The sequence below is a fragment of the Notamacropus eugenii genome, chromosome 1, assembly GCF_028372415.1.
Source record: "Notamacropus eugenii isolate mMacEug1 chromosome 1, mMacEug1.pri_v2, whole genome shotgun sequence".
NCBI lineage: Eukaryota > Metazoa > Chordata > Mammalia > Diprotodontia > Macropodidae > Notamacropus > Notamacropus eugenii.
The window spans coordinates 415,519,072-415,532,968 of record NC_092872.1 but is presented as its reverse complement, the minus strand read 5'-3'; the positions used below and the strand labels follow the sequence as shown (position 1 = coordinate 415,532,968).

The window sequence follows — 13,897 nt, the reverse complement described above, 5'->3', positions numbered from 1 at the left end:
CTTTGATTATATGAAATTGAAAGACTTCTGAATAGATAACATTAATGCATCTAGGATACGAAAGAGAGTAGTCGAATGGGGGATAAAATATGTACCTTTACATCAAATTTCTCTGATAATGATTTTGGCATCCAAAAGTTGTAAACTAGATAGATAGATAGATAGATAGATAGATAGATAGATAGATAGATAGATAGATAGATAGATGATAGATATAATACAGACATACACACACACACACACACACACACACATACACACACATAAAACTAATAGCCATTCCCCAATAGAGAAGCAGTCAAAGGATATAAACAAACAGTTCTCAAAAGAAGAATTGCAAAATATTCACAACCACTTGAAAGAATGCTCCAAATGACTACTAACAGAAAAAGTACAAATCGAAACAACCCTACAGTTTCATCTCACACCCTGCAAATTCGTAAAACTGACCAAAACTGGCAATCTTTCATTTTGAACAGATTGTAGAATGATAGGCACACTAATACATTATTGGTGGAGCTGGGAGATTTTGGAAAAGTTTAGAATTATGCAAATAAAGTGACTAAAATACCCATACTCTTTGAACCTGTGATTCCATTACTGGGCTTGTAACCCAGAGAAGCCATCGATAATAAGAGGAAAGTCTCCATAGATACCAAAATAGTTACATCATCACATCTTGTGATAGCAAAGAATTGGAAACAAAGTAGATGAACAATTGCCGAATAGCTACACAAATTGTGGTACGAGAATATAATGAAATGTTACTCTGCTGCAAGAAATGATGTGTACGATGAATCGAGAGAAGCGTGAAAGATGTGTATACAGTGTTGCAGAGTGAATACAGCCAAGAAAACAATATACATAGTAACAACATTGTAGGGCAAATTATACGCCAAAAGATCCAAAGTAAATGTAACAAAAATCCAGAAATCAGTCAGGGCTCAAATGAAGATATAGGAGAGGACGCCCCCAACTGACTCCTTGGAGGTGGGAAGTCCATGGGTCTTATACATTGCACTGGTTTTCAGACTTTTTCAATGTATGATCACTTTTGCTAATTTTCTTCCTCCTTAAGAAGTACTGTTTGTCACAAGGGATCAATGGGATAACTATGGTGAAACAGCAAGAGAGATTATCAATAAAAACATGTTTTAAAAAATAATTATGGTTTGTGATAGATAAGTGCCTAAGAGATAGGCCATGAGAGCTCCTGCGAAGGAGAGCTCACTTCCAGCTAGAGCAGGTTTCATGGAAGAGGGGACACCTGTGCTGGATCTTGAAGGATGAGTGGAATTTAAATTTTTTTATTTTTAGTTTTCAACAATCACTTCCATAAGTTTTAAATTTTCTCCGTCTCCCTCCCTCCCCCTGCCCAAGATGCATGTAATCCATTGTAGCTCTACATATACATTCTTATTAAGCATATTTTCACATTAGTCATGTGGTATAGAAGAATGAAAAGAAAAAAGTAGAAAGAAAAAAACAACAAAGTGAAAAAAAGAGACCAAGTGGTATGCTTGCCTCTAGATTCAGACTCCGTATTTCTTTCTCTGGATGTGGATAGCATTTTCCATCATGGCTCCAGATGGGTAGAATTTAACAAGCAGATTTGGGGACGAGGGTAGGATGGTGGTGTGTCATCTTGCCCTCCTCCTCCCCATCCCTTCCAATGTACACAAGGAAGAGGAGACCATCCAGTGACTTAGTACAAATAATAACATACAGTATTAAGAATTATTGGAAAATATAACTTAAGGAATCAATAGAAGAGTGCTTTAGAAGTCTTTGAAATTCATTTGGAGTTTTCTGGGAGCACTTTGAAGAGCTGAGTTGGAAATAGCAGCAGCAGGGCTCATCCTTGAGCTTTCTTAGAGAAGAGAGGTCAAAAGCCAGGCATTGGGCTATTATACATTTTTAGAAACAGCAAACATTGCTGTCTGTGTCTTTTTTTTAAATACCATAATGCAAGCTTGGTATTCCAAACAACACTTACATCCTCCAGATAAGCAGGGAGACCTGCAGAGAATTGCATCTAGAGAGGACAAAGGCAAGGTAAATTAAGCCAGCCTCTGGATTTTGAAACTGAAATATTGTCAGCATCCCTCCTTCCCCCCAGTTCAGGTGCCTGTGGTTTCTAGCCAGGAAAAGTGTTGCTTTTTAAAACCAGCATTCTAATTATAAGACACATTGGTGATTTCTTCAGTGAAGACAGAGGCTCTGAGGGAGCCTCCCAGGGCTGGTGGGCCTGGCTCAATCAGAGGATCTCAGAGCTAGAGCTCTGATTCTCTCTCCATCTCATTCAGCCTTCCTTCCAGTCAGAGCAGGAATCTTCTTCCCTAGCATCCAGATTCTGTTTAAATATTCTGTGACAAGAAGCTCATTACCTCCATGTTCAGTACCGTACCCCATCTCCCATTCCCACTCCATTTTAATGATCCACTAAGTGGGCCACCCCACAGGCCTCATTTTTATTTTGAACTGCTCCATTTGAGACCTCCTTGAGGTCTTAAAAGAAGGTCAGAACAGTTTGCTTTCCTGATTCAAAGATTGCATCCTTCCACTTCTATCATACCTACTATCTAGGGAAACTGAAGTGACAAAATGGATTTGGCAAAAGCAGAAAGGTTAGAAGGTCCTTGTGAGTTTGACTCTTGTTGGACCTGGGTCTCAGTTGAGGGTGGTATGGATCAGCCTAGAGATGATAATAGTACTAATAATCTAATGTTTATATGGCCATTTAAGGTATACTAAGCATTTTTCAAGTATCTTATTTTATCCTCACAACAACCCTGGGAGGTAGATGCTATCATTGTCCCCATTTTACAGAGAAGTAAACTGAAGCAGACAGAGGTTAAGTGACATGCCCAGAATAACACAGCGGGGGGATGTCTGAGGTCATATTTAAACTCAGCTCTTCCTAGCTCAAGGTCCAGCACTCTATCCACCACACCACGTAGCTGCCTCTCTGTTAGAAATAGTTAGGAATCAGAGATTAAATTGATCCCGCTAGGTGGAGTGGGCAGTTGGTGCAGGCAGACAATATTTGGATGTCCAGACAAGACAACAGGTAGGAGTTTAAGCAGGTGATTTGTTATCGTCAGGAAGGTCTGTCAGTGGGCACAGGAGGGTGTCCCGACACATGGGCATAATACCTGATTCAGTGCAGCTGCCTGTATAGATAGTGGTCTAGAGGTATCTCCAGAAAAGTATCCATATAAAACATTTACAAAGCAAGTCATGATGCTGACTGAATCCACTCCTAATTAATTCCATGTCAACAAGACACTGTCCTCCAACCTTGAATCCTTTGCCCTTTTCCTCTTTATGCTGTTTCCACCAACTAATCCTCACCCCCACCGTCTTCCTTCTCTCTTCTCATCCTCCTGAACTGTCAGATACTGATGGGGTCTGCTAAAATTCATGCTATCTAACCTTAACTGGGCACAGTCTAATGGAAGAAAATCATTTATCTGTCTCTAATTGACTTTTCATCACATTCCTTGTGGAAGCTGTTCTCAGCCTTTTCTAAAAGCCCCCAATTCTACCACCACTGCTTCCTGTCTCAGCAATGACCTTGCCTTTTCCAGAAAAGATGGAAGGTATCCCTCATGGGCTCCCTTATTTCCCCTCTACCAATCAAAGCCTCGGTATGTCATTTTCTCCCTGTCTCTGCTTCTCTCTCCAGTTTCAGAGAATGAGGATTTCTTTCTTTGCCAAGGTTAGCTGCTTTATTTATACCCTTGATCCCATCCCCTTCTGACCTGTCTGGGACCTTTCACCATTGATTATTCCATTTTCTCATTATCAGTTCCCTATCGACTAGATTCTTTCCTCCTCCTCTCCCACAACCTTGTGCAGGTCTGCGAAAACAGAAGCACCACCACAAAAAAAAAAAGCCTGACATCTTTTTTTAACCGTGATATCCTATTCTATTTAAGAGACAGATTAGTATAAGAGAAAGAAGACTGGATTTGAAATCAAGAGAGTTGCTTGGTCATGTCCAATTTTTTTACGACCCCGTGGACCACAGCAAGACAACACCATCCATGCAGTGGTTTCACCATTTCCTTCTCCAGTGAATTAAGGCAAACAGAGGTTAAGTGACTTGCCTAGGGTCACACAGACAGTAAGTGTCTGATGCCAGATTTTAACTCAGGTGTAACTGAGTATAGGCCCAGAGCTCTATCCAACAAGCTACCTAGAGTCAAGTGACACCTGGGTTCAAATCCTACCCCTAACACTCAATAATTATGTCACCATTGGCATGACACTTAACTCTCTTAGAGTCACTTTGCTCATTAACAAAATGTAGGGGATCAGAGGATTATGGATTTTGATCTAGGAAGGACTTCAGAGGACATCTGTTTAAATCCTCCCACTTTACAGGTGAGGAAAGAGCAACGAAGATCAAACAGATAGGAAGCTTCAGAGTTTTGAACTCAGGTCCTCTGACTGCCAAATCCATTGTCCAGGGTGCTGTCTGGTAATGACTATTATACTTGCCTCACAGGCTTTGTTGTAAAGATAACTGAGAGAATTAACTAACGTGCTTTGTGATCCTTGATGTACCATATGATATCCACAACTGGTGTTGATTTCATATTCTCTTTTCTGTGTTCTTTGCTTTGCTAAAAAGAGATATCTGTGCTCTGTCTCCACTTATCTCTGGTCATCTCTCTTTAATGGCCAAGAAAATGGTTTCTGTTCCCATGGCATAGTGATTTGTGTGCATACATGCCCTATTTTAGGTTCCTACTTCTTTCAGGGGGAGTTCCCTGGTGAGGTACCTCTTCACCTAGCACACAAGGATTTCCACATGCTTACACATGATCTATCCCTGTCAGTCCACAGATCTGGGGACCTCTGCAGAGTGGAGACCCTCTCTTCTGCAATTTATAGTGTTAAGGAGATGTCTGGGGCACTGAGATGTTAAGTGACTTGGTTAGGGTCCTCTAGCTATTACATGTCAGATAAAGGCTTGAACTCAGGTATTCCTGACTCGGATTTCTGCTTTCCATTCATTACCCCTCTGCCGACTCTTGCTTTGACAGAGTAGGAAGGAGAAAAAAAAGAAAAAGCATTTATTAAGGTCCTACTATGTGCCAAGCATGGTGCTAAAAGTTTTGTTTATATTATTTCATTTGATCCCCACAAAAACCCTGGGAGATGGGTGCTATTATTTTACAGATGAAGAAAATGGGTTGCCCAGGGTCACACAGCTAGATTTCTATGGCTGAGGCTGGATTTCAACTCAGGTCTCGCTGTGGAAATATGTTTTGCAGAACTGTATATGTATAATGAGTTTCCTATTTCTTGCCTTCTCAGTGGGTAGGAGAAGGGAGGGAGGGAGAGAATTTGTAACTAAAAAGAAAAATTTTAAATTATAAAAAAAATCAATTCAGGTCTTCTTGATGCCGGACTCAGTGCAGCTATCTCAAGAACTAGGAGGCATCTATCTGGTTGGTGTTTGCTGAATTGAAATTAACTGAGCTGTTCCTTTGAATAGAGAAGCAGGATGGTTTGGGGGAAAGAAGACTGGACTGTAGTCAGGGTCCCTGGGTTCTAGTTTTATGTCTGCTACTAACTGTGACTAGAGGAAAATGCTTAACTTATCTGAGGCTCAGCTTCCCCATCTGTGAAATGGGGTTAATACTCCCTGCACTGGCCACCCACAGGATAATTGAGGGGTTCCTGTAAGATGATGTTGTTGTTTTTATATCCATAGTCCTGGGGCTACTTTGGGGGGGGCAATGAAAAATATGGTAACAAACCCCAGCAACACCTTTATCCTTTGTCTGTTAAATACTAGATTTTATTTATGCCAACATTTATTTACTTAGCTTCACAGACTCCCCCCACTCAAAAAAAGCCAGGGAGCATTTCCCAAGGCTCTCTTTACTGTTGTGACATTGATGTTCTGACTGCCCATCCTCAAGTCCCCAAGAATGCCCAGTGTGTCCATCTGCCAGCTCCTCTGCAGTCTTGTCAGGTCCCTGTTAAGCTCTGCCTCCCTGGAGTCCCTGCCCATGATGACCTATGAAGATAAATCACATATTTTCCCCACTGGTTGTTACTGAAGTGCTTCTGTTATTGCCGACGTCGGTGAAAATGGAAGTTATTAAAAATGTGGCGCTAAGGCCCTGGGGGCCTATGGAAGCCCTGGGGGGCCTGTGGCTGAGATGGGGTTTGGATTGGAGTTCAGGGTAATTGCTCATAAATCTTAGCTGTAGTGATTTGCAGTCTCCTCCTGATGGGCTATTCCTCACTGGCCACCAAATCCCTGCTAATCCAGGCTTCATGTTTTCCCATCAGATGGAATTCAAAAACACGCATGTAAACAGAGGTGCTCCTCAGGCAAGGTGACCTTGCCACTGTAAGGAGCAGGTTGGAAATTGACTCCACTTGGAAATATGCTGTAAATCAGGCCTTTATCGATAGTGTGCTTATGGGCAGGCCATTAGATCCTGGGCAAAGGAGGTGTGTCCTTCTCCCTCATTTTTAGTGTTTTGTCTGTGGAATATTTCTGACACGTTAGTGATTAAGACTGTCTGAGCCAATAGTCCAAGGACCTTCTAAAGAAAAAAAAGGATTTCATCCTAGGGACCTGATGTGACAATGAGAAATCTTACCCCTCAGTCTTCTTAGGTCTCCATGTATCCTGAATCCATAATTATCCCAGCGCAAGAAAAAAGCTCCCTTGTCATTTTAAATAGGTTGCCCTATTAGGTGACATTTTAATAGATCATAGTTAAATTAATCATGTATTTATTGAGACCTGTTGTGTTAGGGAGCCCTGTATTAGGCACGTGGGGGTAGACAGTTGAATAAAACCCAATCCCTAACCTCAAGGAACTGAAGATCTAGTGGAGAAGAGAAGATTCAAGAAATCATAACCAACTATCTCTCTCCAGTCCATTCTTCAGGAAGCTGCAAAAATGATATCTCCAATGCCTGTGTCTGACCACGTCACTCTTTTGCTCAAGGATCTTCAGTGAATCCCTAGTGACCAGAGCACCAAATACAAATTTGTCACCTTGCCCTTTGAGGTCCACCTTCCCAAAATTATTTCACGCCACTTTCTGAGCTGGCAAATCTGATGGTAAAAAAATTTGGATCAAGGAAGGCCATCACAGAAGATGTTGACAGACCATCAGTGAAAAAGAAATGGATTTCATTTTGGCATTATGTAAGAAAAGGGACTGAACTGTCCGTACTCTTTGACCTTGTAATCCTACTACCAGTCAAATATGAAGACAGAAGACAGAAACAAAGACAGAAATCGAAGACAGAAACAAAGGGTCAGGCTAGGCCAAAGTGTCAGCAATAGCACTCTGGCAGCAAAGTAGAAGAAGCAAAGTAGAGGCCTAGGAGAATGAAAAAAAAAAATCCTGTGGCATATGATAGTAATGTAATATCATTTTTTTTGTGTGTGTGGTTCAGTCATTTCAATCATGTCTGACTCTCTGTGACCCCATTTGGGGTTTTTTTGGCAAAGATACTGGGGTGGTTTGCCATTTCCTTCTCCAGATCGTTTTACAGATAAGGAAACAGAGGCAAACAGGGTTAAGTGACCTGCCTAGGGTTACACAGATAGTAAGTATCTGAGGACAGATTTGAATTCAGGCTCTCCTGATCAGGCCAGCTGCTTTCCTGAGCCACCCAGCTGCCTCCTGGAACATGATTAGGCAACAAGAAAATCCAAAATATGAGAAATTGGGAGAAAACTCAGAAAAGGCTTGTGAAATGAACAGAACCATGTGAATCATCCACAGAATGACTACAACTGTGGAAATGAATATGTCTCTAAAAAGAAGCTGAACTCTGAGTAGTGAAAAAACCAGCAATGGCCTCAGAAAAGAAAAAGTGAAATATTTTCCTTCCTCATAGCAGAGTTGGGAAAATACTAGGAGAGAGTACTGGATACATCATCAGACAGTCTCTGAGATGCTTTTGTTTAATTGGCTTTCTGTGTCACAAAGGAAGATGGCAGGGAGGGGGAGGATGACTGTGAAGTTAAGACAAAAGACTAAACATCATTGAGACTTTTTTTTTTAAGTGAAGGTGTCAGAAATTTCTTTGAGCTCCTCAAGCAACCCTGTCACATTTTCCAGTAGGGGGCTATTTCCTTGGGGGATGCCTTGCTTTGCAAGATAGAACATGGCAAAGGTTACTTTGTCTGTGCTGCATTTCAACCAAATTGGACTTCCTAACTGTTCCCTGATTTTTATTTTATTTTATTTTTTTTTGCCCTTGTGCCTTCATAATCTCCTGCTCATCTCCATTTACTGAACTCTTTTTCTTCTTCTGGACCAATTCAGGTGTAACTTCCTTTCTGAAGTTCTTTCTCTTATTTTTTAAGCTGAACGTTCTCTCTCCCTTCTTAGATTCATTCACATTAGAGCATTTTAGTATTTTATCTCTCTTTTGGCCATGCCACTCTCTACCTGGCATTACACTTGTTTGTGTACCTCTCCATCTCCCCATTAGATTATAAGTTCCTTGAGGGCAGGAACTGCATAATTTTTCATTTTTTGTATACCCAGCCTTATATGCAGTAAATACCCTGGTTCACAGCAGGTGTTTAACAAATGTTTGTTGCCTTGTATAGAAGGGAAAGCAGAGAATAATAAATTCTGTGAGATGGGCACAGAGAGTACTCTAAGAATTCAAAGGAGAGAGGGACCACTTCTGGCTAGGGAGAATCAGGGGAAGCTCCATGCAGAAAGTGTTTTTAAATTTATTTTTCAATTAATAGGTATTTGGGCTTTTAAATTTATTTTTCAATTAATGAGTATTTGAGTTTTTAAATTTCTTTTTCAAATAACAAGTGTGTGTTTTCTCTCTGTCCCACTCCTAGTCCTTCAATAAAAGAAATGCAAACCCTTTCTAAGAAGTATGCATAGCCAATCAAAACAAATTCCCCGGTTGGCTTTGTCCACAAATGTGGATATCATTCTGCATTTTTAGGTTCCTCACCTCTTTTATGAGATGTGGGGAGCATGAGGAGGGGACACTTAATCTCTCCCCTCCCCCTTCCTAACACAAGATTTAGCATGTCTGGAAATCCTGACACGAACCCCTCTGGATAAAGTTATCCATAGCAGGCTTATCTGATTAGTGGATGACACATGGCCATTCCCTCCTTACCTCTGCGTCAGAGTCTCTCTTCTTCTTTCAGATGACACAGGCACAATCTGCATGATGCCTTTCCTGATCCCCCAAATACTAGTACCCTCCCTCCCCAACTACCCGTTATTTAACTACTTTGTGTAGATACATATGTATACACACACACACACCCATATGTACACATACTTTATATGTATTTTATATGTACCTGTCCACCATTAGAATGGAAACTCATTGTTCGTGAAAATAGTTTCATTTTCTATGCTTGCATTTCCAGAGCCTGGCGCCTAGTAGACCTGTTAAGTGATTGATTGATTGAAGGAATGGTTAACTTATTGGATGACAAAATCAGAATTCAAAATACCTTTACAGGCTGCAGGGGTGGTGGAATCGGCAGCCTTGAGGCTGCATGTGGCCCTCTAGGTCCTCAAGTGTGGTGCTTTCACTGAATCCAAACTTCACAGGACAAATCCTAAGTGTTTGTGAAGTTTGGATTCAGTCAATGGCCCAAACCTGAGAACCTAGAGGGCCGTATATGGCCTCGAGGCCACCAGTTCCCCACCCCTGAGTATTAGGCAAAATTTAATAGAGGTAAATATAAAATCTTACAGGCAGCTAGGTGACGCCATAGTGCACGGAGTGCCTGGACTGGAGGTCAAGAAGATTCATCTTCCTGAGTTCAAATCCAGTCTCAGACACTTACTAGCTCTTTGATCCTGGGCAAGTCATTTAACCCTTGTTTACCTCAGTTTCCTTATCAGTAGGATGAACTGGAGAAGGAAATGGCAAACCACTACCATGTCTCTGCCAAGAAAACCTCAAATGGGGTCACAAAGAGTCAAATGTGACTGAATAAAAACTGAATGATAATAAAATGTTTCACTTAGATAAAAAAAATCATTCAAAGTATATGATAGAGAGACATGGATAGGCAGCAGTTTGAGAAAAGATCTGGAGGTTTTAGTGGACCACAAGCTTAATACAAGTCAGCATCATGGTATCAGAGAGAAGAAAACTAATGTGATTTTAGGTCAGGTGTCGAGGATGAGGGAGGCGATAATATCCTTGTCCCCTGCCCTCGTCAGACTAGACCTAGTTTATTATGTTCAGAGATCTGGGCATTGTATTTCAAGGACACTGATAAATGAGAGAACCTCCAGAAGAAGGCAGCCCAAATGGTGGAGGACTTGGAGGTCTTGCCATCTGAGGGCTGATTAAAGGACCTGGGGGTGATTTGCCAGAAGAAAAGATTTGGAGGAACATGATAGTTATATTTAAGTATTTGAAAGGTTGTTGAATGGAAAAACAAAGTGAGCTTGTTCCTTTGGGCCCCAGAGGGAAAAATAAGTAGCAATTGATATAAGATGTAAAGATGCAAATTTAGGCTTGATAATATAAGGAAATATGTCCTAATCATTAAAGCCATTGTAAAGAGTGTTAGCCCCCTGCCAAACAAAGGCTATAAGATAACCTCTCATTGGGTATGTTGGAGAGGGTATCCCTATTAATATATGAAAATGGGCTGGAGGGGGGTTTAGAGATCCTTTGGCCAATGTAACAGTCCCATCAAGCCAGATTTAAATATAATTGGGAAATACATTTTTAGCAGAATAAATAAAAATACAATAGGGCACGGGTAATGTTAATATGTGGTTTTCTAAGTCATCATGCAGGGATCTTTATGTATAGTTTAGTAGCCCCATTTTCTAATCGAGTTTGACACCTCTGCTCTAGTCTAACCCCTTATTTTACAGATGAAGAGTCTACAGCCTGGAGAAGTTAAAGACTTGTCCAAGGTCCCATAAGTAGTAAGGGAGACAGCCAGATTTTTAATCCAGGTCCTCTGACTAAATTCAGAATTCTTTCCACTCTACCATACTGCTCTCTGGATGAGTGGACTCAGATTGTACTGAATCTCCTCTGAGGTTCCTTCTAACTTTGAAATTCTATGATTTTGAATGAATTCTTTGGTATTGACTCTTCCTAAATTCTAAAGTGTGACCGTGGGCTTTCTTCCTCAAGTGGAAATACAGCTTTTTCGTTCTTCCATCCCCCACACAAGCACCCTGCCCCTCAGGGGGTACCCTAGAAAAGGGGTAGTTTGGGCTATCATTCAGTCTGATAGAGGATTCCCGGCTCATCAGAGCAGTCTGTTTATGACAAGTCATGGTCATGGCCTTCACCTAGAATCACCCGCATCCTCGTAGTCTATGTAATTACGCACTCATCAGAAGATGTGTGATTTCATTGGCGTGGGAAACTTGCAATGTAAAAACTCTTTTCTGGTACAAATAGATGTTTGATTAGTAACTTACAGTCTTAGAGAAATACCTGGGGAGCTGGAGTTAAGTTATTACCCATATTGAAAGTGGTAAAGATGCTTATTTCTGTAGTACTCTAAGGTTTAAAAACCACCTGTTGAGGTGGGTAGTAAATACTGCTAGTAAGGCCTTCCCTGGTGGTTCTAATTTCCCTTTTTGCCTCATTTTCATATGATTCCCCTTCATGCATTCTATAATCCAGCCATACTAGACCATACTAGACCAGCTGTTTCTCAAGCCCAACATTCCATCTCTTTCCTCCATGCATTTGTATAATTCCATGCCTGGAATGTACTCTCTCTCCACAACTTCCTCGCAGAATCCTTATCTTCCTTCAAGGCTCAGCTTATATATTTCCTCCTCTATAAAGCCTTCCCTGACAATCTCCCGTCCCACATCTTTCTTCTCTCAAATTGCCTTATATTTACTTACCTGTGTATATGTTCATATTAGCAGAGATTTAGAACTGGAGAATACCTAGGAGAATATCTAGTTCAACTCCCCTCCCCACCTTTATCTTACAGATGAGGAAATCAAGGTCCTCTGAGTTTAAGTGACCTGCTCCATGTTGTATAGGTCATATAGCATCAGAGACAAGATTTGAACTCAGGTCCTTAGACTCCACCCAGAGGTAGTGCTCTTCCACTATGCCATGCTGCTCCCCTAGTTGTGTGTAAACTCATCGGAGGGAAGGCCTATTTTTATTCCTATCTTTCTATGTCCTGCACCTAGCACAGTGCTCAGCATATAATATGTGCTTTAATAAATGTCTGAAATAAATTGAATCCAGTTAGAAGTAGTAGAGTTCAATTTTGAACCCAGGCATTATGATCTTCAGTCCAGCCCTTTTCCTACTACTTCATATTACTCCAAAGCATGTGGTTTCCGTCTTTCCTATTATGGCCTGCTGTGGGCTTATTTCCCTAGAGAAACTGTCATTCTTTACCCAGATCATCCACTTGTCAGGTTGAGAGATGGAGGCTCAGTGGTTGCTGCTGATAGACAATGTGATTTGGCAGAGAGGCCTGGCCCAAGGCTTCTGCAGATCTCTCTGGAGTCTGTTTCCTCCTGTGTTTTAGGTAAATAGGAATCTCTCTTCATTCACTGACTGAGGTTACAGAAGTCATTTCTATCAGTACTGTTGAATCTTGTTTTAGAAAATTGAACTGGGCTTGTGGTGGAAAAAGCCGCTAAATGAGAACTCTCAGATAGTGCTTGGTGTGAGGTTGAGGAGGAAGGAAGGAGCCTTTCCAGCTGCATGGATTCTCTGAGGCGAGAAACATTTTATCATCTCTCCCTCCCTCCCTCTTCCTTCCTTCCTCCTTTTCTTCATTCCTTCCTTCCTGAATTATGGTCTAGTTCCATGCACTTTTTAAAAATTTTTAAATTTTTTTTGCTTTATTAGTGTCTTTTATTGTTTATATCATATTCATTTCTGAATCTAGCCCTCCTATCCTTCCCTATCTAGTGAGTGTTTCCCTGTGATAAAGGAAAGAGAAAGAGAGAGAGAGAGAGAGGAGGAAGGAAGGAAGGAAGGAAGGAAGGAAGGAAGGAAGGAAGGAAGGAAAGAAACATTTGAGCAAAACTAATGAACACATTGACCACATCTGATGGCATATGCAACATCTCACATCCATAGGCCCCCATCTTTCCAAGGAAAGAACAAGAAGTGCTTTTTTATCTCTCCTCCTACATTATAATTATATAACACTCATCTTGTTATTTTCATTGATATTGTTGGGATCATTGTGTATATTATTTTCCTGGTCCTACTTTACTTTGCATCGTTTATATGTCTTGCCATGCTTCTTCGAATTCCTCATGCTTATCATTTCTTATAATGCAGTAATACTTCATCATATTCATGTCCTACAGTTTGCTGAGCTGTTCCCCCAAGAGCTGGGCGCCTATTTTGTTTTCAGATATTTCCTACCGCAAAAAGTGCTGCTATTAATACTTTTGTCCCTACGAGGCCTCTCTTTGGTTCTTGTGGCATATGCTGCGCTCTTTCCTAGGCTGTACCATAATAAAGGGAACACTGGATACAGTCAGAAAACTTTGGACCAGATCTTGACTGTGCCATTTACTTCTTGTGTGACCTTTGGCAAGTCTCTTAATCTCTCATCTGTTTCCTTATCTTTAAGGGATTAGCCAACATCAAGGCCTGTGAATTTTTTTTTTTTTAAAAATTGATACTGTATTTCATTATAATTTCTTTTATAATCTTATGTATTTTATTTATGCTCTGATTCTGAAAGAGGGTTCATAGGTTTTACAAGGCTGCCAAAAGGAGTCTCCATGAAACAAAAAAGGTTATCTGGCCACTAGCCATTCTATAAGATCAGTTCTGATTCCAAGTCTATAATACTATGAATAACCGCTCTGTGACCTTGAAAGAGTCCCCTCTCCTCCCCCCTGGACCACCTCTAACCTGTTGCTTAGAG

At 40.9% G+C, this 13,897-nt stretch overlaps 1 protein-coding gene across 1 annotated transcript in view; it reads left to right on the top strand.

The window, feature by feature from the left end:
- Positions 1 to 13,897, top strand: part of RASGEF1C (RasGEF domain family member 1C) — a 191,846-nt gene that overhangs the window by 82,356 nt on the left and 95,593 nt on the right. The window lies entirely within an intron of this gene.